The 15,881-nt window shown below is 41.4% G+C and overlaps 1 long non-coding RNA gene across 1 annotated transcript; it reads left to right on the forward strand.

Annotated features, from left to right (window-relative positions):
- Positions 1-985: 985 nt before the first annotated feature.
- LOC119516623 lies at positions 986-14,574 on the forward strand. The gene is made up of 3 exons (XR_005213335.1): positions 986-1,184; positions 9,109-9,269; positions 14,469-14,574. It is a non-coding gene; the product is annotated as an uncharacterized LOC119516623 (long non-coding RNA).
- Positions 14,575-15,881: the final 1,307 nt, after the last annotated feature.

Here is a 15,881-nt window from a genome sequence, read left to right on the forward strand (position 1 = left end):
TATGACTGCGTGGTATGTGAATATATCTCAATAAAATGAAGATTAAAATAAAATTTAAAAAAATAAAAAGAGAAAAAAAAAAAGAGTGGCTTATGGGGTACGGATAACATTCTATCTTTTGATCTGAGTGTTAATTATATGGATGTGTTCACTTCGTGAAAATTCATCACTATACCATTATGATTTGTGCATTTTTCAGTGTTGTACATCAACAAAATGTTTTAAAAGAAGAATGAGTACAAAATAAAAAGATTTTTCAGACAAGAAAAAAATCATAGTGTATCCATACCCTTGCTCGAGGCCCACCCCCAGAAAACCTGTTTGGTTTGGTCTGGCGAGGGCCTGAGCCCAGGTGCCAGTTGGGATTTCCCAGGTGATTCTAATATGCAGCCATAGCTGAGAATCAGTGACAGAAATCCAGGACCAGTCTCAGAGCAGGTAAGGATCTCTAGGTCTGACTGGGTACACTCAGGGCAGAGCCAAAAGCCTTGGGTCCTGGACAAAGCGCTCCGTTCCTCCCCACCCTCCCTCCCTTCCCCTTGTGTGACATATGAAAATGCTCAGTGATGAATTTGACACAGCCCAGGCCTCAGGGCCAGACTGAGGAGAGGTTTGTTTTTACTGTACCGCCACTTGACAGATTAAAATCTGAAGCTGGAGACTGTTTACATCCTTCCCGCTGTTTTTCTGGCATTTTGGATTGCTTGAAAGGGCGCTGTCCTTTTCAGAGGTCTTAGGAGGCCGTATTAACACTTGTTATACTAAACAGAAGCCTTCCAGGACCCAGGCAGGAGCACACACAGGGCTGGCTGCTCCCTTTCATTTAGTTAAACTGTTTCCAAATAATGTCATTAGATTCAGAATCCATTTATGTGTAGCATATGGATTTTCCCCATATATAAACCATCTCCAAATGAACTATCTCTCAGCAAAAGCTATTTCCTGCTACAGATGTTGTTTTCCCCTCACTCCATCACAGACTGGAAACTCAACCACAGAATGAGAGTGAAGAGTAGAATGTAAAATCTTGGGAGGGTATCATGAGGTCACCCATGCCCTGAACAACCAGTGTGGTCCTCGGACCAGTGGCTGCAGCAGCACCTGGGAGCCTGTTAGATCTGCAGACCCTCCAGCCCTATCCCAGACCTACTGAATCCAACTCTGCAGTTTAGCAAGATCCCCAGGTGAGTCACATGCACCTTTAAGGTTGAGAAGCTCCGCTCCCAAACTCAGCTGCACATGGGAATCACCTGAACGGGGGTGGTGGCGGTTGCTTTAATACTGATACACAAGTCCCACCCGGGGAGAGGAGAACTGGTTCAATTGTTATGAGAAGTGGTCTGAGCAACAGGATTTTGAAATTCTGATGTGAAGCAAAATTTGAGAACCACTGATCTAAGGCAATCACTTTTTTTTCTGCTGAACAAACTAAGACTGCGGGAGTTAAATTGCTTGTCCCAGGTTTATGGTTCGTTAATGGCAGAGTCAAGACTCAAATCGGGTATACATGGCTGACAGCAAGAGATCTTAGATCCATGGTAGAGAAACAAGTGATAAATTGGGCAATTTTGTCTTTCAGTTGCTGTAGTGGGATTCCAAGTCCTAACTTCTAGTCCCTGTGAAGGTGACCTTATTTGGAAATAAAGTCTTTAGAGATGGTATTAAGTTAAGGAGATCTAGAATAAATTATCCTGAATTTATGGGGGGCTCTAAATACAGTGACTCATGTCCTTATAAGAAGAGGAGAAGACTCAAAGAAGAAAGCAATGTGCAGATGGAAGCAGAGATTAGAGAGATGTATATACAAGCCAAAGAATGCAAAGCCACTGGGAGCTAGGAGAAAGGCGTGGAACGACTCTCCCTCAGAGCTTCAGAAACACCAACCCTGTCAACACCTTTGATTTCACACTTCTGCCTTCTGAACTGTGAGAGAATACATTTCTGTCGTTTTAAGTCACTTTTACCCAGTTTGGGGTCATTCATCATGGCCGCCCTGGAAACTAATAACAGTCCCCATTAAGATTGCCAACTCGTCTGATACCATTTTGGGCACTCCAAAAACTTACGTTTGCTTGCAACCCTGAACCATACAGTTCTTACCAAGCATTACAGCCCAGAGAACACCCTTTGCTCAAAAACTTTCAAGGATTCTCCATTTCCAGTGAAGCTAATCACCACCTATCTCTTACATAGGGCCCTGGGAGGAGTCCTAGCAAGTTGATTTTCATAATTTTGTTTTCTTTTTCTTGGAATGAGCCTCTCGAATTTTATAAGTTTCAAAACCCACAAAACCTGCATCTACCCCAGCTTTTAGGGTAAATTGTAAAATTCATAGCTGGACAACCAAAGCCCTCTGCCAACTAGCCTCATCCTATCTTTCCAAACTCATCTCCCACGTGTCCCCTACACTAACTCTCTCCTCTGCTCAGACTGACCTCATTGCTCCCTAAACATTCGGGATGACTTCCATCTTCCAAACTGCAGCTCAGGCCAGCCCTCTGCTTCTCTGCTTATATGAGTTTTGAACTTTTCAGGAGAAATCGGCTTTCTCCTGCAGAACTCTCTACTATGTATTGTTATTACCTTTTAGTATGCTTTTCTTCCCAGTAATTGGTCATTTATTTCTCTGAATCTTCTAAGATTTGGGAAAAGAGAGGGGCCAGAGAAACAGACTTCCTAGTCACACCCCAATCTGCACCTCCCTTCCCTTCTCTTTTCTGCCTCTCCAAGATCTATCTGACTCCAAGTCTCATTCTAAAAGACATTTCTAAGCTCCAACATAAGATAAGCCAGTCACTCTCTTATTCCCTCCATTCTTGTTCTTTTGGTGAAGCTTTACATCCAGGACTGCAGGGAAACTTCAGTCTCTATACATATATCCCAGGGCTACCTGGAACCTCCCCAAAAGGCAGAGTCTGGTCATCCAGAATGAGGGCTTACATAGAGTCCAAATCTGTCCTGCATACGAGCATAGTGTCTCCAAACCAGGTACAGGACATCTGGATCACCATGGTGGACTCACCATGTCTGAATAACTTCAGAAGGAAAGATGGCCTGGTCAGCCTCCCAAAAGATACTAGTTTAATTAGCACCCTGGTTCTTATAGAAGCCCAAGAATTTCTTGTTGGCCCCATTTATCTATTTAACAAGTATATATAAGATACCTATTACATTCAAGGCACTGTGGGGAATAGAGATTTTCATATGACCAAGAACCTGCCTGTTTTAGTTTTCTAGGGCAGCTGTAACAAAGTACCACAAACCAGATGGCTTAAAGCAACATACATTTATTGAATCGAAGTGTCAGCAGGGTATGCTCCATCCGAAACCTGAAAGGGAGAATCCTTCCTGCCTCTTGCTACTTCTGGTGTCTGCTGGAAATCCTTGATGTTCCTTGGCTCATAGATGCATCACTCCAATCTCTGCCCCCTCTGTCTTCACATGAGCTTCTCCCCTGTTGTCGGTTCCTGTGTCCAAATTTCCTGTTCTCATAAGGACACCAGTCTTACTGAATCAGGGCCCACCCTAATCCGGTGTGGCCTCATCTTAACTAATCACATCTTCAAAGACCCCATTTCTAAATAAGGTCATACTCATGGACTTGAACATATATTTTGGGGGGACATGATTCAACCCATAGCACTGCCCTCTGGAGCTCACAAGCAAGAGGGAAAGAATAACCAAAGAGGCATAACGCAAGGCAGAAAATGATGCTCCTTAAGAGAGGTATGAATAAAAAGCATTGAAATTTGAGCTGGGAGGGAGGATTTCTTTGCCTTCTGTTGCCTGCCATAACTTTCTACACTTTGGAAATGACAGGAACGACTCGGCAACGTCTGTGGCTTTGGCCACAATTAAGGCACACAGCCAGACTCATCAGACAAAGAGGAAAGAGTTACAGCTGCATGGTTTGATTTAAGAGACTTTGAACAAAACCCTCTTCTCCCAATGCCTGTCATTCCAACATTATATCTTTGGACACTGGTTCTCAAGGGGTTTTTTGTAGGTTTATCCCCCTGTTTTTAAAAGCTCCTTTCTAAGGGTAAACAGATCCATGAACAGAAGGAAAAAGGTTGAATCACATGCCAAACTTAAAATCTTTCTGAGTGACTGATTTAACTGTCCATTAATATCTTTAGACGTGAAAAATGTTAATTGCTATTAAAAAACAAACAAACTCACCCACCACTTCTGCATTCTAGAGGAAGGGGGAGAGCTCTCCCAGGAGGGCTTCCCTGGCTGTCAGTCTCCTTTGCTGAGTCACCCCCATCCACTTGATGTCCAAATGCTGGTGTGTCCTGCGGTCTCACTTCTAGACCCTTGTTCTCTTCTTTATCCCCACAGTCTAACTGAGGCCCACGGCTTTAAATCTATCTATTCACTGAGGATTCTAATCTCTGGTCCCAACCACTCTGCAGTTCTCCAGACATGGATATACAACTCCCTGTTTGACATTTCCACTTGGAGTCCACTATCTTGTTAAAAAGTTATTTGGAAATTTTTTTAATATATCTTTTTCCTCCACTAGATTATAAGCTGTATGATAGTAGGGAAAATGCCTGTCTTGGTTACCAAAGTAGCTACAGTAACTACAACATCGACCAGCACCTACTAGTTGCCTAGTTAATTTATTTTTTAATATGTAGATGGCTTTTTCATGTTAGAAATCTCATGTGTGTGCCTTTGGGGAACAAGAATTTTCAGGGTGACATCATGTGTCCCACCTGAAGATGACAGCAAAGACCTGGAAGTGGGAGGGTTGAGAGAGAAAGTTCAGGGGAAAGAGGGAAAGAGTACGACAACACAGCAACAGGCCTGCACTTTGAATAAGAATTCACTTTCTTATTCTGTAATGTATGTTCCTTCTGTTATCCTTAAATCTTCAATTAAAGTCAGTTTCAAGCAACAGCCTTGTCACTGAGGAAATGAAGGAATGAAAGCTGTGTCTATACTGGGGGAAAACGGGTTGGAAATAAGACTGCAGCTAAGAAGTAAAATGGCAAGCAGGGTTTATAAACTAAGAACAGTAAGAGGTGAACAGAAAATATGGGCTCCTCCTTTTCTGTTGCACCCCCAGAAATTCTTGGCATATTCGGGAGAACATTGAATCCAGTGTGGCATGTAGAATAGAAGCCTCCAGCACTTTATTTGGATAGTAAAGGAAAAGATGTCCCTGGAAAGCTAGAATACTCAAGGATGTTTGGGATGACCCATGCTAGGATTAGTTTGTGGTCATCTGTATCTGTGAAGATAGAGAAAATAGGACAGAGCTAAGCAAGGTTAAGTTTTGCATTTCTTATGGTTTCTGGCATTTCCTGAATTACTTGGCTTATGTAGTGATTAAAAATATATAGGGGCTTTTTCACACCATGAGCCTCAGCATTTCTAAGGTCGGTAATAACATAAGGGGCTTTGCGTTGTCATGAGGTCTCAGAATCTTAGACTGTATCATTAGGTCCCTCAGTGACCACAGCTGACACCTGCTTAGACATGGGAAAAAGCTTCTCCCTCTCCTCCTTGGATCCTACCTAGGTTTGTACCTATGCAAAAGTCAAATACAAACTCTTCAGTCCCCACTCTTGCTTGACAACTGCTACAGCCTCACTCCTATAATACTAAAAAGGCAGAATACCCAGGTCAGTCTAAACAAAATGTTCATAGAAGGAAGGGAAGGGACTGAAATAAGGAAATAAGAGAAGAATCACATGATTTAGAGATGAGATCAGAAATGTGGCACAGAGTTAAAGTTGATTTCGGAATGTAAGAGTTGGGCAATAGGCGTTCGATGGGTTCTAACTTTGGTCTAGATTAAGGTGATGACTATTCTTGATATAAGTGAGTAAAAGGATTATAGACTCTCAACTCATATATAAGCAGAGGGATTTCAATTACCAAGAGGTCAGGGAGTTAGCCTGAGCACATGATCAAATGGCTGAGCAGTGACCCCACAAAATAAGGGAGTGCCCCAAGTTCAACAAAATTCACACTTTATTCAACAGGATTGTGCTTGCAAGAAGGATAAACACCATGAGTTAAAAAGTAAAAATAAATCCCAGTGTCTAAGGTAGTGTGGGAATCCAGGAGCATGGGACACCAAAGCCAAGGATTAGGAGAGAACACAAGTCAAAGAAGAGAATGTGAAATAAGAGGCAAGAAAAAGGAGTTTGAGAAAAACTACATCAAAATGAAATGGCACCGGACTGTAATTCCTTTCCCTAAGTCCAACCCTCTATAGTAATTTTAAGTATAAACTACGAGGTCTACAATTTATTATACTGCATAATGTGAGTTTTTATGCCGAGTTTAACATTAAAAATTCTTTAGTTCGTTACCATTTTCACTGATAATTGGCCAAAACTCTCTTCCTTACAGACCACATTCCTTTTCATGTTGATTTTGACCCACTAGTCCCTTAAAGGAGGAAACAAAGAGAAGTGAGCAAGATGGTGGCCAAAGCCTTGACGAAGGGAAGCTGAGGCTTCTAGGAATCTACCCGGAAGTAACAGCTCCACAAGCACATACACAACATACACAAATTTATTAATTAAAAATTATTTGTAATAGCAAAATATTGGAAACACCTGATTGTCCCTCAAAAGGGGACTGGTTAAATAAGCTATGGTACCACCACAAAATGTAGATTTATTCAACCTTAAAGAAATGAAGATCTGCATGGACTGATATGGAGTGATTTTCAAGATCATTGTTAATGAAAAGATGAAGAATAATGCACCAGTATGCTTAGTATATAAAGTGTACTTTCTTTTGTGAAAGAAGGAAAAAATATGCACATTTTTGTTTTTATTTTTTTTCTTTTTTCAAAAAGAAACACAGGAAGTATAAATCAGAAACAAATAAAAGTAGTTGCCTCCAGGGTGGGGGTGGGAATGGGAGATAGAGATGGGACCAAGAATTTTCCTAGTATAGCTTTTACATTATTTTGACCTTTGAAATTTATAAATATTTTACACATACAAAAACTAAATTTACATCAAAAACTTTAATCCTAAAATTGAACACAAAAGGAAAGAAAATAGCCTATCTGGTTATCAAATTAATAATATAACTGTATTATGAGAATGATATTGAGTAACATTTAAACACACTACATTCTCATTGGGCTATGTTCTAAGGGCAAAATGTACTGCTGGGAAATATTATGCTTCATTTAGTAAATGTGATATTAAAAGCAATATTGTCATTATCATCAAGAAACTATTTTTTGTATATTACAAAATAAAGCGAATAAGTTTAAATATCTTATTCTGTAAACTGAGATGTTCACAATAAGAGAGCAGAGATACCTATACAAAATAAGAGATGCGAAGAAAAACCTACAGTGTTAGATTTGATTTGGAAATAATCAGATGAACTCATTTTTTAAAACAGTATTTCCTGGCTCTGTCCACAGAGGACCTAGAAACTATGATGCCCCAGCAACAGTGAACACACCTAGCACCCAGGTCTTGGTTTTGAACACCACTCCCCATCTCAAAAAAATCAGGCTGATTTCAGGTCAGGGACAAGAAAAGAATAAGAGAGACTGGGATGCCATGATATACACAAAGCAAAGAAGCACTCAAAGATCATGGGAGACCGTATCAGAAGGACACACAAGCTAACTTGAAAGCACTTCCACTGTGCAAATTTGGGAAATTTTAAACATCAAAAAAGCGACCCTAATGTATTGTAACACATTAGATAAATGAAGTCCATGAGTTCACACGATGCTCAGAAAAAGACAGACAAGTGGGGGTGGGGAGCCTCAGAGGAAAGCTTTTCTTTGCAGAAGGTAGATAATAAATACCGAAGAAATTATACAGTTGGAAAATCACCACCCTGCCATCTCCAAAGTAATCAGTGTGTCAGGTAAGGATAATCAACAGATACTTAAGCCATTCGGTGAAACATCGTTGGGGAGCAGGATACACACACGGGGCCAAAGTATCACCCCAAAGAAATTGCAAGCGTGAAAATGTGCCTTACAATTATGAGATCTGTCACTCACCAGCTTTAACATGGTGATCAAAAGCACCCTGCTCTTAAGTGCATCCTGATATGGTGCAATATGAAGACACGTCATCACCTATGATTTATTCTTGCAAAAATGGTAAACCTGAATCTAATCAAGCCTTAGACCCAATCTATTTTACAGGAAATGCAGAGAATAGAGAATGTGTAGTAGTCTATAAAAACCCTTGGATTGGACTCTTTAAAAAGTCAATGACATGAAAATAAATAAGCAAAGAAGTTGTGGAACTGTTCAATATGTGAATCTTAATTGAGCCCTGGTTAAAATAAAGAAAGAAAACTTCAGAAGACATTGTTGGGACTTCTGAGAAAATTTGAATATTGGATTTAAATGATATAAAGGAATTGTCCATTTTCTTAGTTATAAAAATGCCATAGTGGTTATGTAGGAAAATACCCTTATTCTTAGAGGATGCATGCTGAAGTATTTAAAGAGTCTTGATGTCTACAACTTTCACAATTTTTTCAGAAAAAACAATATATATATATTGAAAAATGCATATATATACATATGTGCAAACACATGTACACATACATATATATGTACAAAATTCATGATAGTGTGTGTGTGTGTTTGTGAGTGTAGACAGAAAAAGAGAGAGAGAAAATAAAATAAAATAGATAAACCAACCATATCACTCCTTCTTTCTGACTGATCCAAAGCTAACTGAGAGGCAACGGCGGGACTAGACAATATGCCAGAGAGTGGTGAGCCTGTGCAGTCTGAGCTACAAGAATCAGTTTTCTCAAATCTGGCCTCCCTACTGATAGGAGCTTGGAGGGAAATCCCATCATTTCTCGATGTCTTAATTTCCCCTTTCACAGAACTGACATTTTAATTGCCATTCTCACAGAGGGTCTCTCTGAAGAGTTACTAGTTAACAGCTGTAAATATTTTGAGGCTGCAAATCATTATGAAAATCAGATGTGTGAATATCAACACGTGCCTAGGGTAGGTAGAGAAACCAGGTTGGGTCTTTGACAAATCAGGGATTTAATAAAAGAGGTTTAATAAAAGTCTGCCTCCGTGGCTCTCTTAACATCTTGTGAGGTTTTCTTTGGAATTTCCCCTTACAGGAGAGTGTGACCCGGGAGTGAGGCCCCAGCCAGCGGCACAACATTTACATTGTGAGAGGCGACGTGACATGGGGAAAGAACACCGAATACAAGGCCAGACACCTGGATGTGCGTTCTGATTTGGCCACGTTTTTGTCCTGGGGCCTCTGAAGAAGCATCTGGTACAGTAGCCCAGTTTACCCTTGCTGTTCAGTGGCATTTAATTTTATCATAAATCTTGTGTAGGTATTAACTAAAGTTGCATAGTTTTATTAAATGGACGTCAGAAATGTGGTTAAGACTGACTAAGTCACCTTTCTAGCTTTCCAAAGACCTGCCCCACACTTCAGCCACACTCCTGTCTTCAGTCCTGTCCCAGGTCCCAGCTCATTAGTGTTGCTATATTCTAACAAGAGAACCATACACTAGTAAAAAAGGGTTAGATTTTTCAGGACACTTTGATAGCCACTATCTCAGTTGTTTTTCTCATGAAACAGAGCAGGAAAAAATGACTTTTGCAAGAGAGTAAACAGAGGCTCCTGGCCAAGGCCACACTGCATCACAGGCCTGGGAACAGAATGCGGCCCATCCATCTCCGTGTCACCATGGCCCTGGGCTCCCACAGGGCCTTCCCTCTAACATCTAGTCTGTGACGCCTTTACCAAAACCCCAAACCAGCCCAGTCCTGCATGCCATCAATTGCCACATCTCTGCCTGCCAAGATGGCCCAAGCCCCTCTCCCAAGAAGTGCCTCTCTGGACCCACCGCTGTCCTGTGAAGCTTCGAAACTTCTGGAAAGTGGAAGGGAAATTCACAGGCAATAATTAGCATGTGATGAAGATAAAATTCCATTGTTCGTTTTCTGTAGGTTCCAGCCTCTGTGTTGGTAGTTGGGGGTCTGAACCTTTTGTCTAGACACAGAGAAGGCTAGAACAAGCAGGAATCTTGAAGGTGATCTAATCCAGCGGCTCCCAAACCTGACTTCGACTGAACCTGCTAGGAAGTTCGTTAACAATAAAGATTTCTGTGCACCACTTCCAGGGATTTTGATTCAGTAGATCTGGGGGTGGGCCTGGGAATCTGCATCTTTACTAAGCTCCCTAGGCAAAGCCCAGGGGAGCAGGGCACTGAGCAGCAATGTGGAGCCACTGGCTTATGGAGGGACTCTCACCAACGGAAGACAGTTCACCAGAGACGAAAGACCTGCCCAAGGTCACACAGCTAGAAAGTGGTTTACGGTTTTCTAACCAAGTTCACAGCTTGTATCCGCCCTACGCAGTAAGGGAGAAGCCACATCTGCTAGTCATTCTTAGAGAGAAAGGAGGTCCTTTTTGTTCTCTCTAAGCACCCACTCCCTGCTTCAAAGTGCTGAAATTGCTATTTGATTCAGGCTAAAATCAAGGAGATTAGGAAATAGAGACTAAGCTTTCAAGTTTAATATCAATTAAGCATTTAAAAAGTTCCAAAATGTCTTAGGGTTATCAATGCAGAGAAGTTCCTAAGAACACCTATTTTTGATACTAAGGGCAGAAAATCTTGTGTTCTAATTTATTAACACAAAATGTGGGAATTCACAAATATTCTTGCCTCTCTTTATAAAAATCTGGTAGGTTTTGATTTTAAAAAAGAAAGCCTCTAAAAATAGATACAAAAAGAGAAATAAAACATTACATTTGGAGCATTTGAGTTGGTGGCCACCATCCTGAGGTTTCATTCAACAAAATAACCTTTGACCTTGCCGGTGTCTTAGAAAGCAGGATTCTGGAGGTCAGAGGTTAATTGGTCTAGGAATGATAATATATTTAACAGCAAAATAAACTGAGAAATAATGTATGAGCAAAGGCCAATCTGTTCTCACTGTCTCAAATTCCTAGGCAAACACAATGAAATTGACAATCCATGCAGTCTTTGCACAAAAAAGGACAGTTTTTTTTTTTCTTTTTTGTGAACTGAAGAGGACTGTGCCAATACAAACTTCTGCTTTTCATCTTCTGAGCAGTCCGGGGCAACAGAGCTATCTCTGACCCAGGGACATGTTTTTAAAGGCATTGGATCCTCTTCACACAAAATTAATTAAGGGTGTATTTTCAAATCTTTCCTAAGTGCCCCCCACCCTGTTGCTCCCAACCCTACTTCTACCCTCTACTTGCTAAATACAAACAATTCTGCAAGATCGGTCTGTGCTGGGATACTGTAAGGAGAGCACTCAATTCGCAGTCTCCAAGTTGGTTTCTAATTTCAGATTTGCCACCCTTTGTGTGATTTGGGCAAGTTACTTCAACTCTCTGGCCGCAGTTTTCTCATCTTTAGAGCTGTAGGGTTAGACCCAATGACCTCTTAAATCTTTGAAATAACCTTTTTATTTTTTAAAAGAACTAGATATAGGGTCTTTAAAAATGTGTTTAAGACTATCGGGCTGAGGGAAGAAGAAGAAAGAGAAGGTGGAAGGAGGGAAAAGAGGAAGAGAAGACCAGTGGGAAATGAGTGCAGTTTCCTCCATGCAAAAGTAGCTGCTCCGGAAGTGTCTAGAGCCCCCTACCATGGGGTCCCTGCAGACATGCATCACAAGAACCTGATAGAAACAGAACGGGGACTGGAACTCAGGGCCTCTGACTCAAAGCACAGAGCTGTGATTCTCTAGCTGTGTGACCTTTGGAAAGTCACTTTAACCTCTCTGGCCCTCAGGTTCTTCATCTACAAAATGAGGGAGTTGGATTAGATGGTCTTTATCTTCCTCGGGACTGTGTTAGTGAGACAGCTGGGCATTGTTAATTGATAAGGAAGCATTTCAAAGAGGATGCATCTGCTTTTAATTAAATTCCGTTTGCAACATCTTTATAAATGCCCTGGGTCTGGGAGATATATTAGGAGATAGTGAAAACATACATATTGAAGCCATATGGCAATGTATAATGTGCAGACCCAATTAAATAGAATTAAACCAGTGACTGGTGAGACTGGGGAGATTTGGGAACAGAGTTAAAGTTCACCAGGCATCAGAAAATTAGGAGAGTATTTTCAATGAAAATTGGATGTTGGCATAAATGTTGCTATAAGAAACTGACCTTCCACAGACCTTGACAGAGTAAAAGGAAGAAAAGAAAATAAGAAAGCAGAAGCCAGAGCTGGAATAGGAGAAACAGTTCCAAATGTCACCCACAGGGGTTGTGGAGCCGGAGGGAGAGGCACAAAACCTGAAGCAAATGCCAGTTCCTACCCACAGCTCCACATATACCCCTGTTTTTAAAACAGTCAACATCTGGTTAAAATGAACAAGGTCAACCTTGAAGGGGAAAATAAAGCACAAAGCAAACCCCCTGAAAGGGGCGTAATGGAAGGGTGATCAGGGTGGGGAGAGGAGAGAGTAGCCACAGTCCAGGTCTGTTTAGGTGAACACATGCTCCTCTCTAGACCCAGGACTGTGGGATAAAGGACCCATTTTCCACATTAGTGCCTCTCACCTGGCAGAGAACACCTGGTGGCAGCACCTGCAAACAGGGGCCCCCTCCCCAATTCCATTAAACCAGAAGGGACTGGTCCTGACAGTCTACTCTCTTTGGAAAGGGACCTCATCAGTTGTAGAAGAAGCATACCAGTAAAACTGCTAAGTAGGAAAACTGTGTCTGGAGGCACTCCACCCCTTATTTTCCTTTTTCGAGTCCTCCTGGAGAGCATCATACAGAAGCCCACCCTGCTTCACATCTCCCACTCCTTCCTCTGCTCAGTCCAGGCTCACCTGGCCTTTGTCCTCTGCTCCTTGGCTCTGCCTGGTGGCTGACCAATCTGGCAGTGACTGAGGCACAATGGAACAATGTATTTCTCCTTGCAGATTAAGTATAATACAGGACTAAGTTTTTGTCCTGGCCAGGCTCTAAGTCAAACTGTGAGGCTGGGATGACATCCTTCAGGAGCATTCGCTATCACCTCTTCATGTCCCTTCCCAATCGTCGTATGCCCTTCAGCAGGCTTTGCCCACTCAGGCAGCCCTCAGGGAGCTCTCTATCCTGGATTGTGATGGTGTGCTCCCACTAGGTGACCTCTTCACATTCCTTCCAGCCATAGCTAGTGACAATTTGTGGGACCCGGTGCAAAATGAAAATGCAGTGCCCTTTGTTCAAAAATTATTAAGAATTTCAAGACGGTGACAGCAGAGCATCAAACCAAGCGTGCTGGTCCTTCTAAGTGAAGGGCTTATGCAACTGAAAGGGTCACACACCCATGGAGCCAGCTCTGCTGCCAGCTCTGTGACTCTGCACCGGGTTGGTAATGAGATGCTCTGAAATCTGTAAACCCTCTTCTCCCTCCAACCATCAGCCACTTCAGATATGAGAGGTCTTCAGGGTTCACCCAAACAATAAAGGCAAATGATCCCCGTTATGACATTGTTCAACCTACTCTTCTCCCTCATGATGAAAGAAGCACCAAAATGCAGGCAAGAGCAGCTCTTATGTGGGGAAAATGTTCAACACAACTGCATCAGAATTAGACATCTCTTCAGCCTGTTCCCTGAAACAGGGACACACTTTGCTTTGGATGTGGGATTTAAATGGGAAGGAACAGATGCTGTCGACCCAGGTATGCTAATAATGTTGTCTGCAAATGAAATAAAGACATACATGCTTCTGAAACAGAAGCTGACTTGAAATTTACCAAAAAGTGCACAAAAACAAAGAGACAAGGATCCTTGGAGTTCTGCCCATTGTACAAGTGCATCCTAGAAACAAGAAATGAAAACTAGGGAAACAGATCTGATCTGCCCACCCAGTTCTGCTACAAGGCTTTAAGAAGAAAAATGATCACAAAAAAAAAAAAAAAAAAAAAAAAAAAAAAAAGGCAAAGTTTGATGAAACGGGGGTCAGCAAAACTTCACTTTGGTTAGCAACATGAGCAGCATAGACCAAGGAGAAGAGGTTTAACACTTCTTTAGCATAATCTTTCAGGTCATTTCAAACCTTTTTGAAGGACCTGGGAGGATGTGGTTGGACACAAACAGAACAAAGTTCAGGAGGGATAGTGGCTGAAGAAAAGAGAGAAACTGCAGTGTGGAAAGGCATTCGTGGCAGAGCTGTAAATGATGACTAGGACCCTGGATTGAAAAGCTAGCTTTGTTCTGATACAAGAAAAAAAAAGAGGGGGGGGGGGTAAGAAGATGGAACTAAAGGCAATTCTCTGATAATATTCAGCACAGATTAATGTTCTTATTGGGATTCTATATCTAGTCCTGAACACCAGAAGGTTTGGAGCGTACAAAGAGACAAGCTTTGGAAAAGAGCTCCTACCAGAAACAGTAAAGGGAGCTACTTCCTTTACCTCAAATAGGACACATCAGACGATGTGTGAAAGGATGTTGAGATCTTTCTCACCATCTCTCTTTCTGTTAGGGACTTGCTCACCAAGGAGACACCCGACTCTGGTCACTCCGTGGATGCTCATCATTCCCTCATTTGCCATCTCAACTGCTAAAACCATCTCCCGCTCATCTACCTGTTATAACCTCTCTCCTCCCACCCACCCCACCCCACAGGAATGCACTTATGAAGAAGTGCTCAATAAATATTTGTTGAATGAATTCATTTTGAAAGCATTTCTTGAGAATCTATTGAGCAAAGCAATATAATAGATAATTCGGATGGTTCAAAGGAACTTGACACAGACGAAGGGCTCCAATTTCAAAAAGATGAAAGACTGAATTTTCAAGGTTTTGGACCCATAACTTGACTTCAGAACTTTGAAATATTGAAGGATTTTTTGAAACATAAAAAAAAGAATAAGATGATAGTTTGGAGCTAGTGTAGATTCCTAGATCTATATCCTTTCTGACTCATACTATTATTGTTTGGCCATGATCATTAGATTAATAGATATAGTCTGGATAAATGAGATAATGCATATGAACTGCTCAGCCTAGTTCCTGACACTAGTAGTTCAATAAACAGTAGCTATTAGTATTATGATGTTGATTTTGGTGAAGCATTTGACTACATCTCTAATCATGCAACAGTAATAATAATAAAAACAATGACTACCATTTATTATTTATCATGTGCCGAACACATCCTAAGTGCTTTACATACAATATCACATTGACACCTCACAAGGAACAAATTGTTATATTTATTTTAAAATGAGGAAACAGGTATAGAAAGGTTACACACCTTGACCAAGAACAGAAAGCCAGGTAATTGTAGAACCCAGATTCCAATTCAAATCTGCCTGACCCCAAAGCCCACGCTCTTAAAATATAAGCTGGTTTATCTTTAGCAGCCCCAGAATGCTGATCAACAGATTGATGTCACCCTGAAGTGTTCTCTCAATATTCACTCATTCATTCATTCATTCATTTTTGGAGAGATGAAGACTATCCAAGATCCTATTCAGTTTTTGGTGAATATTATCAAAAATAACTAATATTTATGTAGCACTCGCTATGTGCCAGGCACTACTGAATCACCTTATTATAGTAACACATTTTATGAGGCAATGTGACAGAGTGACTATAAAAATGGCACCAATGCTTCATCTCTGCCTATATCCATTCCCCTACAATGTGACTTCACAGTTGCTACCATCAAAATGTGCTGGCATCTATTTCCCCACCCCTTGAATCTGGGCAAAGAAGGCAGTGGAGGTGGCAGTATGCTATATCCAAGCTTTGGCCTCAAATGGTCTTCCATTCTTCTCTTCTCCACACCATGAAAACAAGCCCAGATTAGCCTGCAAAAGAATGAGTGGAGGCATTCTAGCAAACAGCTAGCCCACCCCCAGAAGCAGAGCTGCCTAGCTGACCTGCAGCT

Source organism: Choloepus didactylus, chromosome 20 (genome assembly GCF_015220235.1).
Source record: "Choloepus didactylus isolate mChoDid1 chromosome 20, mChoDid1.pri, whole genome shotgun sequence".
Lineage (NCBI taxonomy): Eukaryota > Metazoa > Chordata > Mammalia > Pilosa > Megalonychidae > Choloepus > Choloepus didactylus.